Below are 20,373 nucleotides of genomic sequence, written 5' to 3'. Positions count from 1 at the left end.
CTCGGGGGAAATCGGTTTGGGTTCCGGAGAAATTCAGGTAAACGCAAGGCGATACTGACATAACTACGTATAACATAGTATAACGGAAGGCAAACCTGCGTATAGGGAGCGAGAGGGTTCTTACAACGCGTACAGAAATCAGACTACAGTTATAAGTGGCGAAGGTAACGAAAGGGAAGCATCGGAGAAGGGAGTCATGCAGGGTTGTATCTCCAATGTTAATCAATCTGTTGTCTGTACATAGATCAAAGAGAAAAGCAAACCAAATAAGTATTGGAGAAGGGATCAAAATACAGAGAGAAGAAATTGAAAGATCCCCTTAGAAAAATTTATAAATTACAGTCCTGGAAAACCTCTACGTTTTTTGATTTTCAAACAGCTGAGCAAAACTGACACACAATATCTTTTTAGCGCAACGCAATCTGACTTTCAATAATTCCTACAAAAGAATGGCTCTGACTAAATTAACCTATACGTTTCACAAAAATCTTCGTTACTCAAACTACTTCAATACAGCGAGCGCCACTACTGCCAGCTAAATAAAAGATTCAAACTACTGAAGGCACTAATTATTGATAGGCATAGTTAGCAAATGAAAGATTTTGATAGAGAACAAACAATGTATTTACCTTCATAGTGTTCAAAAGTCATATATAGCAGTTCACGACATCCATTCTTACAAATGTACTGTTTCTGATGGACACACGTCCAGATCATCCGCTCTCAAAGATCCGCCATCTCACTTCCCCACATCCACCACTGCCGGCAGCTCACCTCCAACTGCGCAACGCTACGCGCTGTTAACAGCCAACTGCCCAACACAATAGCAAATATTCCAACAATGCAAACCAGCCACAGACTTCACACAGCGCAGTCAGTGATTTTCATATAGAGTGCTACGTGGCGTTATCAACATAAAAACAACCTAAACAGCCTATTTATAAAATAAAAACTTTAATGTTTGCCAATGATATTATAACCCTGTCACAGACTGGAAATTCCTTCGAAGAACAGTTCAGCGGAATGAAGAGACGTTATAACACGAACATGAACTAAAGCAATACAAGGTAATGGTATGTAGTCTGCTTGAATCTGGAAATGCTCACGGGATTCGATTAGGAAATCAGACACTAGAGGTAGCAGTTGATTTTGCTGTTTAGGTAGCAAAATAACTGATTATGATCGAAGTGGAGACAATATGAAATGCAAAGTGACTACAGTATGAAAACCATGTTTGAACAACAGGACCCTGTTTACATTCAATATTAACTCAAGCGTTAGGAAATATTTTCTTAAGGCATTTGTCTGGACAAAAGCCTTTTACGAAAGTGAAACATGGACGAATAGCAGTTCAGAAAAGAAGAGAATAGAAGCTTTTAAAATATGATGGTACAGAAGAATGTCGAATACTACAGGGATAGATCGTGTAGCTCGCAAGTACATACACAATAGAGTTGGGTAGGAAAGAAATTTGTAGTACAACTTGACTAAATTAAGGGCTCGTTTGATGCGGAACATACTGGGATGTCAAAGAATCTTCAGTTTACTGTTAGAGAGAATTGAGTGTGTGTGTGTGTGTGTGTGTGGGTGGGTGGGGGGGGGGGGGGGGTGGATAAGAGGGTAAGAATTGATAGGGAGACCAGCAGATGAATTCAGTAGTAGATGAATGGCCAGAAGCTGATGGCCATTTGTGTCTGGCTGTTTTCTGGTGAAGTGTATCCTCTCCCGCAGCAGGGCGAAAGTGGCACAGCGACATGTTCTTCTGGTCACTGTAATATCGATGGGATAGCTAATGATGGCAAATCGTGCGACCATCTTCTCATAACGGCAGCGTAGTAGCAAGGCTAGCGAGCTCAATAAGTTAGCTTTCTTAATGCGCAGCTCCCCAGGTTGTAAGATGGCAAGAACTATGCCCCTTAGATGAAGTCATTAAAGATCGCCGAAGTCACGTTGAGCGAACAGTAGGGCTGAACAAAAATGACCGACAAGGCACAATGCATCTTGTAGAGGGTATAGTATGGACGTATTGGAATAATTAATGTTGGGTGACGGTTTTAAAGTAATTCATGCAACATGAAAACTTTGTGGAAACGCGTCCATTTACTGAAGGCTAGTTTATCCCAGGGAAGTATTCAGAGTTGACCGCAGCTGGGTGGCGGCGCGCGGCTGGGGAGCAGTGAAGGGAAGCGACAATAGGCAGCTTAGGGTAGCTCAAACTCTTGAGAAAGCAGTAACGGGGCGCGGCCTCCAGTTGCCTTAAGATGAGTGACAGTGAGGGGGTGGTTGACCCCATGCTGGTGTACCGGGAAGCATACGGAGAACTTGTACGCCTGTTGATAAATGTCCGTCGTCCCGTTTTCAGTGAAAAATGTGAGAAAGCCGCGCAAAGCTACATTGGAAAGGTCGACAGAGGCCAAAATATGCGTGTTCGTGACTACAGCAACTTGCTGAATTCACGGTCTGCAGAGTCTGAAGTAAATCAGGTGAGGAGCGACAGAATGAAATACGCCGGCCTCCGATGGGAACTTAGGACCCAGGAATTTGAAGTACTTTCCTGGGAGTCAGAATTTCGGAAAATTTGGTATTTTATGCAGATGCTAACCTTGATGGGTGGCCTGGGAGAGAGCTAAATAGCAGAAGTTGAGAGGAAGGGAAATTTTGTGGGAATTTGTTCACTTTCCAGAGCAAGCATTAGTCGGCACTGGGAAGCGACACATAATTAACGAGACTTGCGCTGCAATTGGTGTAAGTGATTTTGCTGGAGGGGAAACCAAGGCAAAGAGCAGACTGGCAGAAGTCTCCGTAGAGGTCTTCCGTTCCCAGCATGCCTAGAGTGCGGATGTGGCATTCTTTACTCAGCTTGCCTGAGAGAGAGTGAGCATCTCTGCAGTTTATGACTTAGCAAACAGAACGATTGAACTTGGAGACAGAAAGTTTTAGTTCAGCTATGTACTGAGCAAGATAGCTAGGAGTGAATCGATGAGTACAGCCTTGCAGCACTACAAGGCCGGCCGACGTCCGCACAACAACGCCGCCCCGCCACGCTGAATTTGGTGATATTGGGCCCGCTCCGGCTTGAGATAGGCCACTGATTAATTTGTTGGATCACACTGGCAAAGTTTCCACGAGGGTTTCATGGGCCGTGTATTGTAGAATTCTTCTCGCGCTTTGCATTATGCCTGGGTCAGTCGATAGGAATTAATTTTGATTTATCGCGGTTTACTCCATGTAAACGCAATTTATTCACACTGCCTGTTAAGAGAGTCATGTAATGTGATGATTGAAGGTCGTGAGTTAAAATAAATTTGTGCTAATCGACTGCATCTGTTTTCAATCAAGTAGTTGAAATCCCAAATCACTTTCTTAATTAATTTTATGTTCAACATTTGCATCTGGTGTTCAATAGCTGATTATAACATCAATGTGCACCCCTTTTTAATTAAAAAGGGATCAATTCTGAATCAATTAATGTCAACACCGTCACCGCAGTTCAATCAGGAGTCACAGGGCCTTATTACTTTCTTTGCGTTATCCGATATTGCGGCAGTTTTTCACTCTCTGTTGATCTCTTAGTCAATTAGCTGGGGTGAACACACGCCAAAACCAGATAAGTGACGGGTCGGATGTTAAAAGGTGTTTGAAGCTGCGCCACATCTCCTCCCCGTAGAGGTACATTGACAGTGATAGAAAAGATCTGTGTCGAAAGCTCGTGGGCAGTGTACCACTTGACGCGGTTTGAAACCGGAGAATATTTTATTAATGGATATCGCCACGAAAGCATGCATTTGTGTTCATTGTACATTCATTACCACTTCGGTTAAAGCAACAACACTAGGTTTGAACCCTCTTGCAACATATCACGTGTGAAATGAATAGTTAAAGAAATCGTGATTTCAATTTCTGGGAAACAGAAACACAAATGCGCAACATCTTTGAGTGTTGCGTCTCCGCAAATCCAAAACGCCCTGTCCTATTCGCGCTGTGCGAAATTCCTGCTCCTACGAAAATCCGGTTTAAAGCCAGAGAACTTGTCTGGCGTAGCGATAATTCTGTTTACAGGCCACTGCGCAGAATTATGATCGTATCAGCTTGATATCTGATACCTCCTGCAACGCAGCTCATTTAGGAAGTCGGAGGCAGCTCGCACCGGCCTCTGGGTAGCGGTAGGTCACGCCAGCTGCCCGCGTCACCTCGCTCCCACCTCTCGCTGGCCCGGTGCTGCACGATGGTACGATTCGTGGTAGCTCTGCTGTTCACACTTTGATGCCAATGACACCGTTTTCCGCTGGTGGGGGACTTCAGTTCACCGTGTTTCAACCAGACTGCACGAATTATTCGTAAATTATATAAACAAATCTTCCTCGTGATTCAGTCTAGTATCGAAAACTGTATCAAACTCCTACAATAGTTCCTGAGATTGGCCTGAACATACAGAGAAAAACTGTGGTTTGAGGCTTTCGTTTACATATGTGTAGAACGTAGATAGGACATATACAATGTAAAAGAAGGGCTCTGATTCTCTCTCTGTTTCTGGCGTACGCTGGTATTTTGTAGGTGCGCAAGATCGGTTAGATATTGACTTCCACCTCCGGATGATCGACAGTTTTGTCACGCCTCACCTTCTGGGTAGTGTACCGCCAGCCTACGTATAAAAAGTTATCCTGGCTCTCCGCACATTTTGTCGGCATATTCCTGACCTCCCAGTACTACTTACTTCTGCACCAGCAGTCACGCAGTTTCTTAGCGTAACTACAACACCTAACATTAAACTTGTTTTCTTCTCTGATACGTGCTCCAATCCATTACAAGTTGTGCGATAAGTCTGAAAGCTGTGTAGTTAGATTTTGTGAACTGAAATGACCATGGGCATGTGCTACGTTCGACTAAATTTGTAATATCGCTGCATGCGGACTAGATTGATCTCAATAAAATCGCAGCAACAAAGCATTGGACGAGTACCGTGAGGGGACTGAACGGAATTACACTGTTCAATCACGAACACGCCATAGCGAGTAAGACGTCGGCTGCAGCCAGAACAAGTGTTAATCGCAATCCAAAGGAGAAATCGCCGGCCGGTGTGGCCGTGAGGTTCTAGGTGCTTCAGTCTGGAACCGCGTGACCGCTACGGTCGCAGGTTCGAATCCTGCCTCGGGCATGGATGTGTGTGATGTCCTTAGGTTAGTTAGGTTTAAGTAGTTCTAAGTTCTACGGGACTGATGACCACAGATGTTAAGTCCCATAGTGCTCAGAGCCATTTAAACCATTTTTGAACCAAAGGAGAAATCCATAATCATAGGGTGGCAACGGCCAAGATCGGTGGTTGAAGGCGGACGGGACAGAAAGCATGTATACTACTGGCCACTAAAATTGCTACACCAAGAAGAAATGCAGATGATAAACGGGTATTCACTGGACAAATATATTATGCTAGAACTGATATGTGATCACATTTTCACGCAATTTGGGCGCATAGATCCTGAGAAATCAGTACCCAGAACAAACACCTCTGACCGTAATAACGGCTTTGATACGCCTGGACATTGAGGCAAACGGAGCTTGGATGGCGTGTACAGGTACAGCTGCTCATGTAGCTTCAACACGATACCACAGTTCATCAAGAGTAGTGACTGGCGTATTGTAACGAGCCAGTTGCTCGGTCACCATTGACCAGACGTTTTCAATTCGTGAGAGATCTGGAGAATGTGCTGGCCAGGGCAGCAGTCGAAGATTTTCTGTATACGGAAAGGCCCGTACAGGACCTGCAACATGCGGTAGTGCATTATCCTGCTGAAATGTAGAGTTTCGCAGGGATCGAATGAAGGGTAGATGACAAATAGACTCTTCCAATGTGCGTTCACCGCGATGTCGCCAAACACGGATGCGACCATTATGATGCTGTAAACAGAACCTGGATTCATCCGAAAAAATGACGTTTTGCCATTCGTGCACCCATGTTCGTCGTTGAGTACACCATCGCAGGCGCTCCTGTCTATGATGCAGCGTCAAGGGTAACCGCAGCCATGGTCTCCGAGCTCATAGTCCATGCTGCTGCAAACGTCGTCGAACTGTTGGTGCAGATGGTCGTTGTCTTGAAAATGTCCCCATCTGTTGACTCAGGGATCGAGACGTGGCTGCACGATCTGTTACAGCCATGCGGATAAGATGCCTGTCATCTCGACTGCTAGTGATACGAGGCCGTTGGCATCCAGCACAGCGTTCCGTATTACCCTCCTGAACCCACCGATTCCATATTCTGCTAACAGTCATTGGATCTCGACCAACGCGAGCAGCAATGTCGCGATACGATAAACCGCAGTCGCGATAGGCTACAATCCGACCTCTATCAAAGTCAGAAACGTGATGGTACGCATTTCTCCTCCTTACACGAGGCATCACAACAATGTTTCACCAGGCAACGCCGGTCAGCTGCTGTTTGTGTATGAGAAATCAGTTGGAAACTTTCCTCATGTCAGCACGTTGTAGGTGTCGCCACCGGCGCCAACCTTGTGTGAATGCTCTGAAAAGCTAATCATTTGCATATCACAGCATCTTCTTCCTGTCGGTTAAATTTCGCGTGTGTAGCACGTCATCTTCGTGGTGTAACAATTTTAATGGCCAGTAGTGTAGTTATAACGAGAGCTGCATGTAGCGCTGATGTAGGCGGCTGGTTGCTGGTAGTTGGCTGCCGGCGTGAGTCCTGGTTCCGCTTGCAGTGACACACCACTGGCGTTGTACAGCGCGTGCAGCAACGCTTTCTGCGGGGAGGGGGGGGGGGAGGAGCTATCGATATTCCAAAGTTACATCTGGATTCGCAGGACACAGCTAGCTTCAGTTGAGACAGAAGTATACTGGTTTAGACCCTCAAATTTTGCGCAAGGTTTTGAGTGAATCTCAGTTCTCTAATTACTGCTCGTCCATGTTGCAGTGTACTTACCCATTTGCTGAAGCATGCATAGAAAATAAAATCACAGGTATAGTGTTGAAGGAAGAAAGGTTAAGAGATAACGGAGATAAGCATGTTCGAAATTTGGAAAGGCGGTATTCTGTGACAAAGGTCGCGCAACAACAAGTCAACATTCTCCTTTTTCATAATCCATATGCAGGGTGTATGAAAAAGTATCATCCGATTTGGCACGTCTATATTTCTGAAACTAATAAACATATACAAATTAATTTTGTTTTTTGATGAAAGGGAAACTCAAAAAATTTTTTCATACCTTTTAATAGGTGCTCTATATGCCCTCCTTCAGATGCACAGCATATATCAATGCGGCATTCAAATTGCTCCCATATTGAAGTGACCATGTCTTGAGTTACCGCTTCCGCAGCTGCTGTTATGCAATGGATCAGTTCATTCCATTGTTGCTCGTAACGGAGGTACATAAACAGAGTCTTTTATAAACCCTCACAAGAAACAATCACGTTCAGTCAGGTCCGGTGACCTTGGTGGCTAGTAATGTAATGTTGGATCATTTGGTCCAGTACGACCGATCCAGCCTTCAGTAATCCTTCGATTTAAAAATTCCCACACTTCCAGATGCCAATGTGGCGGTGCCCCATCCTGTTGGTAAATGAAGTCGTACGAATCAGTCTTCCACTGTGGGAAAATAAAATTCTCAAGCATATCGAGATATGTGCTTCCTGTTACAGTGTTCTCGGCAAAGAAAAATGGGGTATAACCTTTTTCCGTGAAACTCTCATGTTGTACAACTTCATATGGTTCTTCCGCACCCCATATTCTCACATTATGACGGTTCACGTGTCCATTTAAATGGAATGTTGCCTCGTCACTAAACACTTAGCGTGTAAGAAAAGTGTCATCCTCCATCCAGCCAAGAACGAAATTACAGAACTCCACATGTTGTTGTTTGTAACCTTCACGAAGAGCTTGCAGTAGCTGAATTTTTATGGTTTCCTGCGCAAACGTCGACGCAACACACGCCAGACAGACATCAGGAGCATGTCGAGTTGTACACGGCGAACGGATTTCTGCGGACTCCTTGTGAAACTATGATGTCTGTGTCAGACACTCGGGGACGGATCGACATTTGCCTTTACACAAACAACCTGTTTCTCGGGATTGTTCATGCCATTGTCTAATGCTCTGTGCTGCAGGAGGATCCACACCATACCTAGTACAAAAGTCAAGCTGAACAGTTATCACTGACCTGCACTGCACAAAACGCAGAACACAAAACGCTTTTTGTTGTCCCCACGCCATTTTTACTAGAACATAAGTTGGCGCACACTGCTGCTACCTACCGGGAACCACGTACAGCTAGAGAGTTTGCTATTTCCAACAGTACGTTCTTCACGTGCATATCTCAAATAACATTGCAGTTATGATTGATTTAAGTCGGATGATTCTTTTTGATACACCCTGTATATTGTGGAGCATAGGCACGATAAAAGTTACAAAAACACGTAATCAGTAACTGTTCAAATACAGTAACAAGACACGTTTAGTGATATCAATGAATAATCATGTTAACTGACGGCCCACGTAGCTCTTCTACGAATGGAAAAACAAGTCTACTGTTACCAGTCACTATTTGTTCCCACATCGTGTTTCAGTGTGGATGTAAGTGGCTGAGTGGCTTAGTACGACATATATGCGTTGTGTCAAAAATCTGAGGTGAAAGAAAATAAAACACTATTTCAGTACTTGGTTAATAGTTTTGTGGAGGTCTTAGATTGTAAGGTTAAAGGAAAACATAAATCTAAAAATAAAGATACCTCCAGTAATCACAGGTTTCTTCTTCTGTCGTGTTACATCACATGTAATATCACACTTTGTAGACACTGATTTGAGTAAACAGAAGGTCAGATAAAGTCGTACAATTTTAACGTATTTTTGTTTGCAGATTTTATTTGCAGAATATCGTATCTTTGTTCACATTGTATTTGAGTCAGGACACGCAATGATCAGAATCTGTCTCCGCATTCGGCCTCTGTAAGCTCAAATGACTTATAAATAGCCCTTTAGACTCATTTCAGATTTTTCATGGGATCTGTAATGCTATTATTTGTGAATCTGTGATGAGGTCGGGAGGAATATTAGCATTTCTTACTCGAAGTTTACCTTCGCCACCCTGGCGAAGTTCTATAGCTAATCTTTTGGTAAATTATATTGTTTATATACCGCATTTGCTTTTCGTGGCTTCTTTAACTCACACATTTTCGTGGTATTACCAATTCCAACCACATATATTTGGATCCATGCTAGAAGTCATGTTATTTCGTGGGATAGCGGTGTTCTTGCTTTTGCTTGGACGTGAATGCAGGGATACATTGCACGTGCGTTCTATGTTGAAATATTTTTGCTTTATAGATGATTTTCAGCGAACAAGATAAGTTGAAACTGATGCAGTTACTCATAGATTTTCAGCCCATGAAACTACGTGATTGCGGACCATTCCATTCCTCACACAAGCTAAATATTTATAGTTTATTAAGAGAAATAGGTAACTGACAACATTTATTCGTGCACAAATCAGTTTGATTTTCACACTTGTGTTTAATGGTTGATACACGTGTTCAATATTCTACCAAGTAACGGGAGTGAAAACGTGGCAAATCTCACATTTGTCAAGACAATGAAAACACAATATATCTCTTTTTGTACATAATTTATTTGTATCCAAGTTGTCCTACAAACACAGATTTATGCTACTCATCTGATTACTACAAAAAATAATGAGATAAATAAGAAAATAAGAACGTTCTAAGTGGCACACCAGGGAATTGACCGTGAACAAGATTTTTGTTCCAAGTGCAATTAAATTGAGACACGAAATTTTATTTGACATAACACAAGTACATAAATACAGCAATAACATTTTAACTAATAGAACTGTTATCACCAAAACCATTTCTCATTTATTTTAAATTTTTTTCATAGGTGAATAATAAAATTAACCTGATGAAACATCCCTCAGTACTGATCAATGTTTTTTCCACAGCTCCATTCTTAGGATCATAGGTTGCAAAATTTTCTGTAAAATCGTCTGTGCTCAAAATGACAACATCATCAACCAGTCTTCGAGTTTTGCAAGCGATAAACATGGCTGGTCTTTCAAATGAAGTACAGAATGGCATACATCTGCAGAAGTCTATCGTCTTTTGAAATATTGACATTTGTCCATTCATCTGTTGCAGAGTAAGAATTTTTAAAAGCTATTTGAAATGGCTGAATATGAGATACTTTCATCATACTACATTTGGATATCTTACGCGTCTGTATGGACAACAATGTTTTAGTAGCATCTTTCAAGTCAAGGAAGTCAGTTGTTTGCATGGGAATTTCATGGCATGGGTTCATAGCTTTAGCTGACGGAGCTCCAGAGAGAAGATCTGCTTGGCACAAAGACTATGAGCCTCCTAGTAATGAATATCTGAAACATTTTCTCCATGATCTGACACTTCGAACAAGTCTAGGGACACAATATCATCGACAACGATTATTGAAAAAATTTATCTTTGACTGCTTTCCATTTCCACTCTTCTACATTGTTACTTCCGAGTAAGCTTTCCCCTTCTTTGGGGCGCTTTTGCGTGAACTTGCCATCTCCTGTCCTGTTAAAAACTGGGTCACATATATTTTTTGTCGGCAATTTTCAGGGCACAAAATTTGCTCGTCACTTTGCATGAACACTCGTAATTTGTTAAGATAGCAGAGCTGCTTACACAATCACTTACTGTACAGTTTCTGTGCTGTTTGCCTCACTGAAGTATAGAATATGTGCCTCTCTGAGCAATGGCCTTCTCTGAGGTATCCGACTCCGAATGCTCACTGCGTGCATTTCCATTCGCAACATTCGCACGCTGCATGGTTGAGATGGATCTGCATTCGCTGCCTGCATCAATTCCTCTCAGGTTTGAAACGGACTGTCATTGGCAAAATCGGGCACTCGTCTCTGGTCTCTGTCGGTTACAGTCCTTTCAATTTATACCGCGTTACATGGGTACGAGTCCTACACCATTCTTTGTAGACACATTGGCCAGTCTGCATCGATACACCAAAATGCGGGTAACTTTATTCACTGTTATGTCATGGATACGACCAAACACGATAGCTCCTTTCTGTCACTCTTTCACTTCTTCTCGTCTATCCATCTTGCTTCACTGCTTCAATAAACATACAGTTACACTGTCGTGATTCAAACAAACGTGGAGGGCCAGGTTTTTGCCTAGTGCCAGCTCTAAATCACTTGCAGCGCACCAAAGTAATCACTGTCCACATTTATGCGCGAGAGGAATACTCTTCAGTGTGAATTTATGTAGTGAATTTGTGATCAGCGCAATTGTAGTGCTGTCTTGATTTCATGTGGAAAAATCTTCTTCAAATGTACTTCTTAACAACTTATAAAACATTTATTTTACGTCGTTATTATTCCGAATTTTACTGCTGGCCACTATTCTCTGAGGAGTCCAAACAAATGGTAAACATTTAGTGCTAGGCGAAGGTTATTCTGAAAATAAGGTCCGATCGGTAGTGTAATGGAAATCACAGTGTAAATCCGTTGAAGCTTTGCAAAGATGTGTTGGGCAGCGTATCTAATATTCCCATCGATCGCGTCACGTCAGTCTCTTCAGATTTGAGCGCACAGGTGCACGTAAAGACGCCTCGATATATTATCTCCCTCCAAGTGTGGGAGCCTGCCGAGCAACTTAGGCTGATTTAATGCAACTCCACATAACGTAGCATTTCCTTCATGACAATATTCTCGGACGCACACTGCAGGGGAAATGAACCCGTTCCTGCGGCGTACTCTCACCCACCATACAGCCCGATCTTGGCTCCCTCTGATTTTCATCTCGCCTCACATGAACCGCTGGCTATAAAGAAAAGACAACTTTCAGCCACAGAAAACACGCTGCAGACCAGAGTAGAACGTTGGCAGAAAGCCTTCTATGACGAGGGTAGTGGGAATGTCCGAAACGGAGCGGCTGCTATGTAGAGAAGTAACTGGAAGGTGTAGGTAACTGTTGCAAATAAGATGTTTTTGATTTTCACTGTGGTTTCAAATTGGAGATCAATCGGACCTTACTTTATGAATAACTCTCGTAGATCAAGTGAGCACGGAGGATGTGGCAGACATTCAAAAGGAGAAAAGAACTAATAGCTGCCTGATTTTGTTGGTTTGGTTGTCCACTAGGGGTTCACTCGCCTTTCTTCATTCGTTCCTATCGAAAATATAACTGTTAAGTCTGAAGTGCAATGTGATGAGTGTTTGGAAATGAAATGTTGCCTTTCTGTTGTTGCTGAGAACGATAATGACGGTGATAAAAGGAAATGGAAAGGGTGAAACACAGTGCCAGAACATGTGTTCTCCGTTCGAATAGCTCACCAACGGGCGCCGAGTTCCACATTATGTACTCGTCCCGAATAGCAGGAAGGTGACCACCGTTCTTAACTTACCCGTCTGCAAGACGAAGTACTGTCAACATTGTCACAATCCCTCACAACGGATAAGTCTGAAATTCAACTTTCGACATTCGCGCTACGCTGATCAGAAACTTAACTTCAGCACATCTCGCCTTCTCGTCCATCAAACTGTAGTAAGAATTTCTTCCAGTACCAGAAGTGGAACTGGCGACCCCGAGTCACACACCATCGCGCAAGAGTGCTTCGGCTGAGTTAGCCAGGGAAGCGAATATTCAAAACAAATATCCGTGCTTTCAGTTTCTACAGTTCGAAATAATGTTGTGATGCAACTTATTTAACTAAAGCTTGCAAGACAATCATTTTGGTCCAATTTCTTCCAGTGTTACCCGTCAAATGTCTCGTTTCTCCGTACCTGTTTAACAGAGATCGTCTGGTGCAGCTTGTGAATGGTGCTGTTGGTGAGCTGCCGGCAACACCACGGTGCAGAAGGTGTTGGATAGCGCACTTCAAGCCTGATGCGCCGGTCAAACACCTGATGAAGCGACGCCCAGGGAATCCCTCCTCAGGTAGATGTCCATTTGCTACTCCTCCTGATCTCAGAAACTGGATCACAGTCCGTAGCTCGTTTCTCGCATATTTAGGCTTTCCGAGCGGTCAACACTAAATGGTGTTTAGGTCAACGCCAAAAATGGAGGTGTCCATCTTCCATGTGGTAGCGGCATCAATATTGGACTCGGCTAGTTCACGTAATCTTCGGCGAAAGAGAAATCCAAAGAAACCAGCACTGACCTTCAGTAGTTACATATCTTCTGTCTTTGAGAATAGGCATCAATAAGTATGTAGGTGGTACAGAGAGACCGAACAAAAAATTCAAATTCCACAGGAGACATAGTTCTGTCAGAGCAAACTGCAGAGAGGCGAGATGCGAAAGTGCGAAGTTCTACATCGCTGTTCGGAAATCGACTGCCACAAGTTCTACACACCTATGAGTGATGCCTAGGGAACTGTCTCTTCAAAAAAATAAAGTGTTTATAGACTAGGATCTCTCTTCTTCACCTCCACTGATGTGGAATGGCTCTGAGCACTATAGGACTTAACATCTGAGGTCATCAGTTCCCTAGAACTTAGAACTACTTGAACTAACTAACCTAAGGACATCACACACATCCATGCCCGAGGCAGGATTCGAACCTGCGACCGTAGCAGTCGCGAGGTTCCGGACTGAAGCGCCTAGAACCGCTCGGCCACCGCGGCCGGCCCTGATGTGGAGACAGGAGGACAATCCCGCGTGGAATAATTTCCGAAAGTATTGCGGAACCTTCCGAAGTGTGCTCGTCTCCCTTCGTGTGTCGAAGTTGAGACCCTCCGTTTGATTGACTATTCTCAGTTTTCATAAGTCCAGGAGCCTGCTGGTTATGGGTTCGCAGGAGTGGAGGCTGACAACCATGTGCTTTTAGCTAGCCTAATATAACTGTTTCGCTGATAATCTCGAGGTCGATCGTTTAGGCAGCAGCCATCTTCAGAGGCTCCGGCCAGTCAAGCCGATCTGGTAGTTCTAGAGGTGTCATTGTAATCGGTGGGACCCACATCCGTATCACTTCGCACTGCTGGTTTCATCTCTCGGTCTCTCTCACATTAACACTGGCTTCTGTAGTCGCAGGTGACGACAAAGTGCTACATGAGATCGTTTATCACTCATCGTAACCTGCAACAGTAGACTTGTATCTCTCCCGTAGGGTGGATCGTCAGCCAGACCCCTACGTGTTTACACGTTTTTTTTATATATATATCTAGTGGGACACTTTATTAATTTTTCAGTTTTCACTGCATTTATGTAAGGTTGGAACCACTCAGATGTCATTTACAGTCTCCCCAACGCCTCAGGTACGAGGTTCGATACTTCAAACAGATTTATGACGCTTATTACATGTTTCTATTATAATCTAGCTTGGAGGAAAAGTCTCCAGCTAAACAGTGGATTGTCCTTAAGCAAGCATATGAAACGTAAATGTAACTCCGTCCACACACTGACAGACTCATTAGTACCAATGTCATCCTCCGCCAATCATTGGAAGGAAAGAAGAAAGACTAGAGTTTAAAGATAGTTCGACAGCGCGGTCATTAGAGACGGGGCGAACAAAAGGCCTGATTATGAGAGGATGGGGAAGGAAACCAGGCGTGACCTTTTGAAAGGAAACATCGCGGCATTTGCCCGGGGCGATTTAGGGAAATCACGGAAACTTAAACCCTGATGACCAGAGAGGGATTTGAACTGTCATCTTCACGAATACGAGTCCAGTGTGGTGTCGTCAGTGGATGCGGTATCGAGGGAGCCGATACTACTCGGTCAAGTATCTCCTCAGGTGGCATCACGAGGTTGGATGTCCCCTGTTCCGATACTAGGAGCAAGGAAAAGTCCCTTGCTGTACCGGATATCGAACCCGGGTCCTCTGTATGGCAGTCAGCGGCGGTGACCACTCAGCTACGCAGGCAGACCACCATGTTGTTGTTGTTGTGGTCTTCAGTCCTGAGACTGGTTTGATGCAGCTCTCCATGCTACTCTATCCTGTGCAAGCTTTTTCATCTCCCAGTACCTACTGCAACCTACATCCTTCTGAATCTGCTTAGTGTATTCATCTCTTGGTCTCTCTCTACGATTTTTACCCTCCACGCTGCCCTCCAATACTAAATTGGTGATCCCTTGATGCCTCAGAACATGTCCTACCAACCGATCCCTTCTTCTGGTCAAGTTGTGCCACAAACTTCTCTTCTCCCCAATCCTATTCAATACTTCCTCATTAGTTATGTGATCTACCCATCTAATCTTCAGCATTCTTCTGTAGCACCACATTTCGAAAGCTTCTATTCTCTTCTTGTCCAAACTATTTATCGTCCATGTTTCACTTCCATACATGTCTACACTCCATACGAATACTTTCAGAAATGACTTCCTGACACTTAAATCAATACTGGATGTTAACAAATTTCTCTTCTTCAGAAACGCTTTCCTTGCCATTGCCAGCCTACATTTTATATCCTCTCTACTTCGACCATCATCAGTTATTTTGCTCCCCAAATAGCAAAACTCCTTCACTACTTTAAGTGCCTCATTTCCTAATCTAATTCCCTCAGCATCACCCGACTTAATTAGACTACATTCCATTATCCTTGTTTTGCTTTTGTTGATGTTCATCTTATATCCTCCTTTCAAGACACTGTCCATTCCATTCAACTGCTCTTCCAAGTCCTTTGCTCTCTCTGACAGAATTACAATGTCATCGGCGAACCTCAAAGTTTTTATTTCTTCTCCATGAATTTTAATACCTACTCCGAATTTTTCTTTTGTTTCCTTTACTGCTTGCTCAATATACAGATTGAACAACATCGGGGAGGGGCTACAACCCTGTCTTACTCCCTTCCCAACCACTGCTTCCCTTTCATGTCCCTCGACTCTTATAACTGCCATCTGGTTTCTGTGCAAATTGTAAATAGCCTTTCGCTCCCTGTATTTTACCCCTGCCACCTTTAGAATTTGAAAGAGAGTATTCCAGTCAACATTGTCAAAAGCTTTCTCTAAGTCTACAAATGCTAGAAACGTAGGTTTGCCTTTCCTTAATCTTTCTTCTAAGATAAGTCGTAAGGTCAGTATTCCCTCACGTGTTCCAGTGTTTCTACGGAATCCAAACTGATCTTCCCCGAGGTTGGCTTCTACTAGTTTTTCCATTCGTCTGTAAAGAATTCGTGTTAGTATTTTGCAGCTGTGACTTATTAAGCTGATAGTTCGGTAATTTTCACATCTTTCAACACCTGCTTTCTTTGGGATTGGAATTATTATATTCTTCTTGAGGTCTGAGGGTATTTCGCCTGTTTCATACATCTTGCTCACCAGATGGTAGAGTTTTGTCAGGACTGGCTCTCCCACGGCCGTCAGTAGTTCCAAAGGAATATTGTCTACTCTGGGGGCCTTGTTTCGACTCAGGTCTTTCAATGCTCTGTCAAACTCTTCACGCAGTATCGTATCTCCCATTTCATCTTCATCTACATCCTCTTCCATTTCCATAATATTGTCCTCAAGTACATCGCCCTTGTATAGACCCTCTATATACTCCTTCCACCTTTCTGCTTTCCCTTCTTTGCTTAGAACTGGGTTTCCATCTGAACTCTTGATATTCATACAAGTCGTTCTCTTATCTCCAAAGGTCTCTTTAATTTTCCTGTAGGCGGTATCTATCTTACCCCTAGTGAGATAGGCCTCTACATCCTTACATTTGACCTCTAGCCATCCCTGCTTAGCCATTTTGCACTTCCTGTCGATCTCATTTTTGAGACGTTTGTATTCCTTTTTGCCTGTTTCACTTACTGCATTTTTATACTTTCTCCTTTCATCAATTAAATTCAATATTTCTTCTGTTACCCAAGGATTTCTACTAGCCCTCGTCTTTTTACCTACTTGATCCTCTGCTGCCTTCACTACTTAATCCCTCAAAGCTACCCATTCTTCTTCCACTGTATTTATTTCCCCCATTCCTGTCAATTGCTCCCTTATGCTCTCCCTGAATCTCTGTACAACCTCTGGTTCTTTTAGTTTATCCCGGTCCCATCTCCTTAAATTCCCACCTTTTTGCAGTTTCTTCAGTTTTAATCTACAGGTCATAACCAATAGATTGTGGTCAGAGTCCACATCTGCCCCTGGAAATGTCTTACAATTTAAAACCTGGTTCCTAAATCTCTGTCTTACCATTATATAATCTATCTGATACCTTTTAGTATCTCCAGGGTTCTTCCAGGTATACAACCTTCTTTCATGATTCTTAAACCAAGTGTTAGTTATGATATTGTTGTGCTCTGTGCAAAATTCTACCAGGCGGCTTCCTCTTTCATTTCTGTCCCCCAATCCATATTCACCTACTATGTTTCCTTCTCTCCCTTTTCCTACACTCGAATTCCAGTCACCCATGACTATTAAATTTTTGTCTCCCTTCACAATCTGGATAATTTCTTTTATTTCATCATACATTTCTTCAATTTCTTCATCATCCGCAGAGCTAGTCGGCATATAAACTTGTACTACTGTAGTAGGTGTGGGCTTCGTATCTATCTTGGCCACAATAATGCGTTCACTATGCTGTTTGTAGTAGCTTACCCGCATTCCTATTTTCCTATTCATTATTAAACCTACTCCTGCATTACCCCTATTTGATTTTGTGTTTATAACCCTGTAGTCACCTGACCAGAAGTCTTGTTCCTCCTGCCACCGAACTTCACTAATTCCCACTATATCTAACTTCAACCTATCCATTTCCCTTTTTAAATTTTCTAACCTACCTGCCCGATTAAGGGATCTGACATTCCACGCTCCGATCCGTAGAACGCCAGTTTTCTTTCTCCTGATAACGACATCCTCTTGAGTACTCCCCGCCCGGAGATCCGAATGGGGGACTATTTTACCTCCGGAATATTTTACCCAAGAGGACGCCATCATCATGTAATCATACAGCAAAGCTGCATGCCCTCGGGAAAAATTACGGCTGTAGTTTCCCCTTGCTTTCAGCCGTTCGCAGTACCAGCACAGCAAGGCCGTTTTGGTTATTGTTACAAGGCCAGATCAGTCAATCATACAGACTGTTGCCCTTGCAACTACTGAAAAGGCTGCTGTCCCTCTTCAGGAACCACACGTTTGTCTGGCCTCTCAACAGATACCCCTCCGTTGTGGTTGCACCTACGGTACGGCTATCTGTATCGCTGAGGAACGCAAGCCTCCCCACCAACGGCAAGGTCCATGGTTCATGGGGGGCAGACCACCATATGTAGTTAAAATATGTTGTACCGTAAGTGGTATTGCACAGGTTTCGAAAGTTGGTGCACCACCCATTCGGATGAGGAAACTGCGAGTCAGTGGACAGTATCACGTCCTTCTATCAGTGTGGCTGGCATGAATTTTGCCACAGCTGCCTGGACGATCGATATGCTTGATGGTTTGTTGTTCACTGCCGTTATCCAAAACTAACAATACTCTCCAACGTTTGTACTGTCATAAATTCTAAGTTCACCGATGGTGTCATTGTATTTGTTAGACCAATTAAAACTTGAGTCAAACGCAAAACATCGGGAGATGACAATTTAGTCTTGCATTAGGCAGAAAATTAACGTGCAAGCAGTTAAAACTGTTCCTCTCTACGTCTTTGGGCTCACAATCTCCCAGTGTACGCACAATCTCCAAGAGTGTTCTCCTCCCCCCCCCCCCCCCCCCACACACACACACGCACACACCCTTCCTTTTACCACTTATCTCTGTCTCCCTCCGGCTCTTGCAAAGCAGCAGTGTCGCAAACACAAACAGACGAAAAGAGGGGCGTGGTCGGACATCGCAGATTGCATCTGTACACGTCCGCCCGCCCCTTCTCGGTGTGACAACACGATAGAGCGCAAACCTTTTCTCAAGCGCGAACTTGCTATTAAGCGACACGAAATGCGAGATATCTGCGGCCCAGGGGGATGTAGGCGTGTGGCGTGGAGCATGCGACGAGCCCTAAAAAATACACATCTTAATTCCACAATCAGACAAGGTTCTCAGGAAACACACGCGAGAATGTGGTGCTGTAATTTTACGTCCTTTTCGTGTGTTTCCGAACACCTTTGTCCTACTTCGCACGTGACTCCGACATTTGAGTAGTTGATATGCGTATTCTTCTACAGGGATTCGATATTCTTATCTCAAGGATAAAACATTAAAAAATAGATAACACAGCAGTAATATATCAGTAATACTGATTCGACCACTTTGAAGAATCCTCATATTTGTTGCTGTAATCCTGGTAGTTTACAGGCGTGGAGAAAATTGTGTCATTCACAAATGTATTTACAGAGTTCTTTATTCTACTGTAACTGTTTTTTTATAGAGGTTTAACGCATGTCACAGATACCTGTCACAATTTTTCAAGCTTATTTAATCTCAACAGTGTCTGTCTCTTAGACATCATCAACAAGCACTGCACACAATTGTAGTATACTGAACATAAATAATCCTAACTTCAGCAATACAACACTTTTTCGTAAAATACACTCTAAGAGAAAAAAATAAAAAAGTAAAAACCAATACACCACGAAAGAAAAATCCGGATTGGGGTGGAAATCGGTAGAGTGACGTACGCGTACAGACAAACAAATGATTAAAATTTCACAAAACTGGATGATTTATTCAAAAGAAGTCCATGTGGAGTTGCTAGTCTCCCATCGGGCGCCTGCCCAGGTAGCGGATTCGGGAATGTTCACCAGATTTGGTGGACACCGGGGAAATAAAATACCTGCGGAGCACCAATTCTAGCAAAACAATAACTGCTGCCTTGCATTTGGGGATATCTCTTCTGTTGCCCAAGGATTTCTACTAGCCCTCGTCTTTTTACCTACTTGATCCTCTGCTGCCTTCACTACTTCATCCCTCAAAGCTACCCACTCTTCTTCTACTGTATTTCTTTCCCCCATTCCTGTCAATTGTGCCCTTATGATCTCTCTGAAACTCTGTACAACCTCTGGTTCTTTCAGTTTATCCAAGTCCCATCTCTTTAAATTCCCACCTTTTTGCTGTTTCTTCAGTTTTAATCTACAGTTCATAAGCAATAGATTGTGGTCAGAGTCCACATCTGCCCCTGGAAATGTCTTACAATTTAAAACCTGGTTCCTAAATCTCTGTCTTACCATTATATAATCTATCTGAAACCTTCTAGTATCTCCAGGCTTCTTCCATGTATACAACCTTCTTTTATGATTCTTGAACCAAGTGTTAGCTATGATTAAGTTGTGCTCTGTGCAAAAGTCTACCAGGTGGCTTCCTCTTTCATTTCTTAGAACCAATCCATATTCACCTACTACGTTCCATCTCTTCTTTTTCCTACTGTCGAATTCCAGTCACCCATGACTATTAAATTTTCGTCTCCCCTCACTACCTGAATAATTTCTTTTATCTCATCATACATTTCATCAATTTC

Source organism: Schistocerca piceifrons, chromosome 1 (assembly GCF_021461385.2).
Source record: "Schistocerca piceifrons isolate TAMUIC-IGC-003096 chromosome 1, iqSchPice1.1, whole genome shotgun sequence".
NCBI classification, from domain to species: domain Eukaryota; kingdom Metazoa; phylum Arthropoda; class Insecta; order Orthoptera; family Acrididae; genus Schistocerca; species Schistocerca piceifrons.
This window is presented reverse-complemented; position numbering follows the sequence as displayed.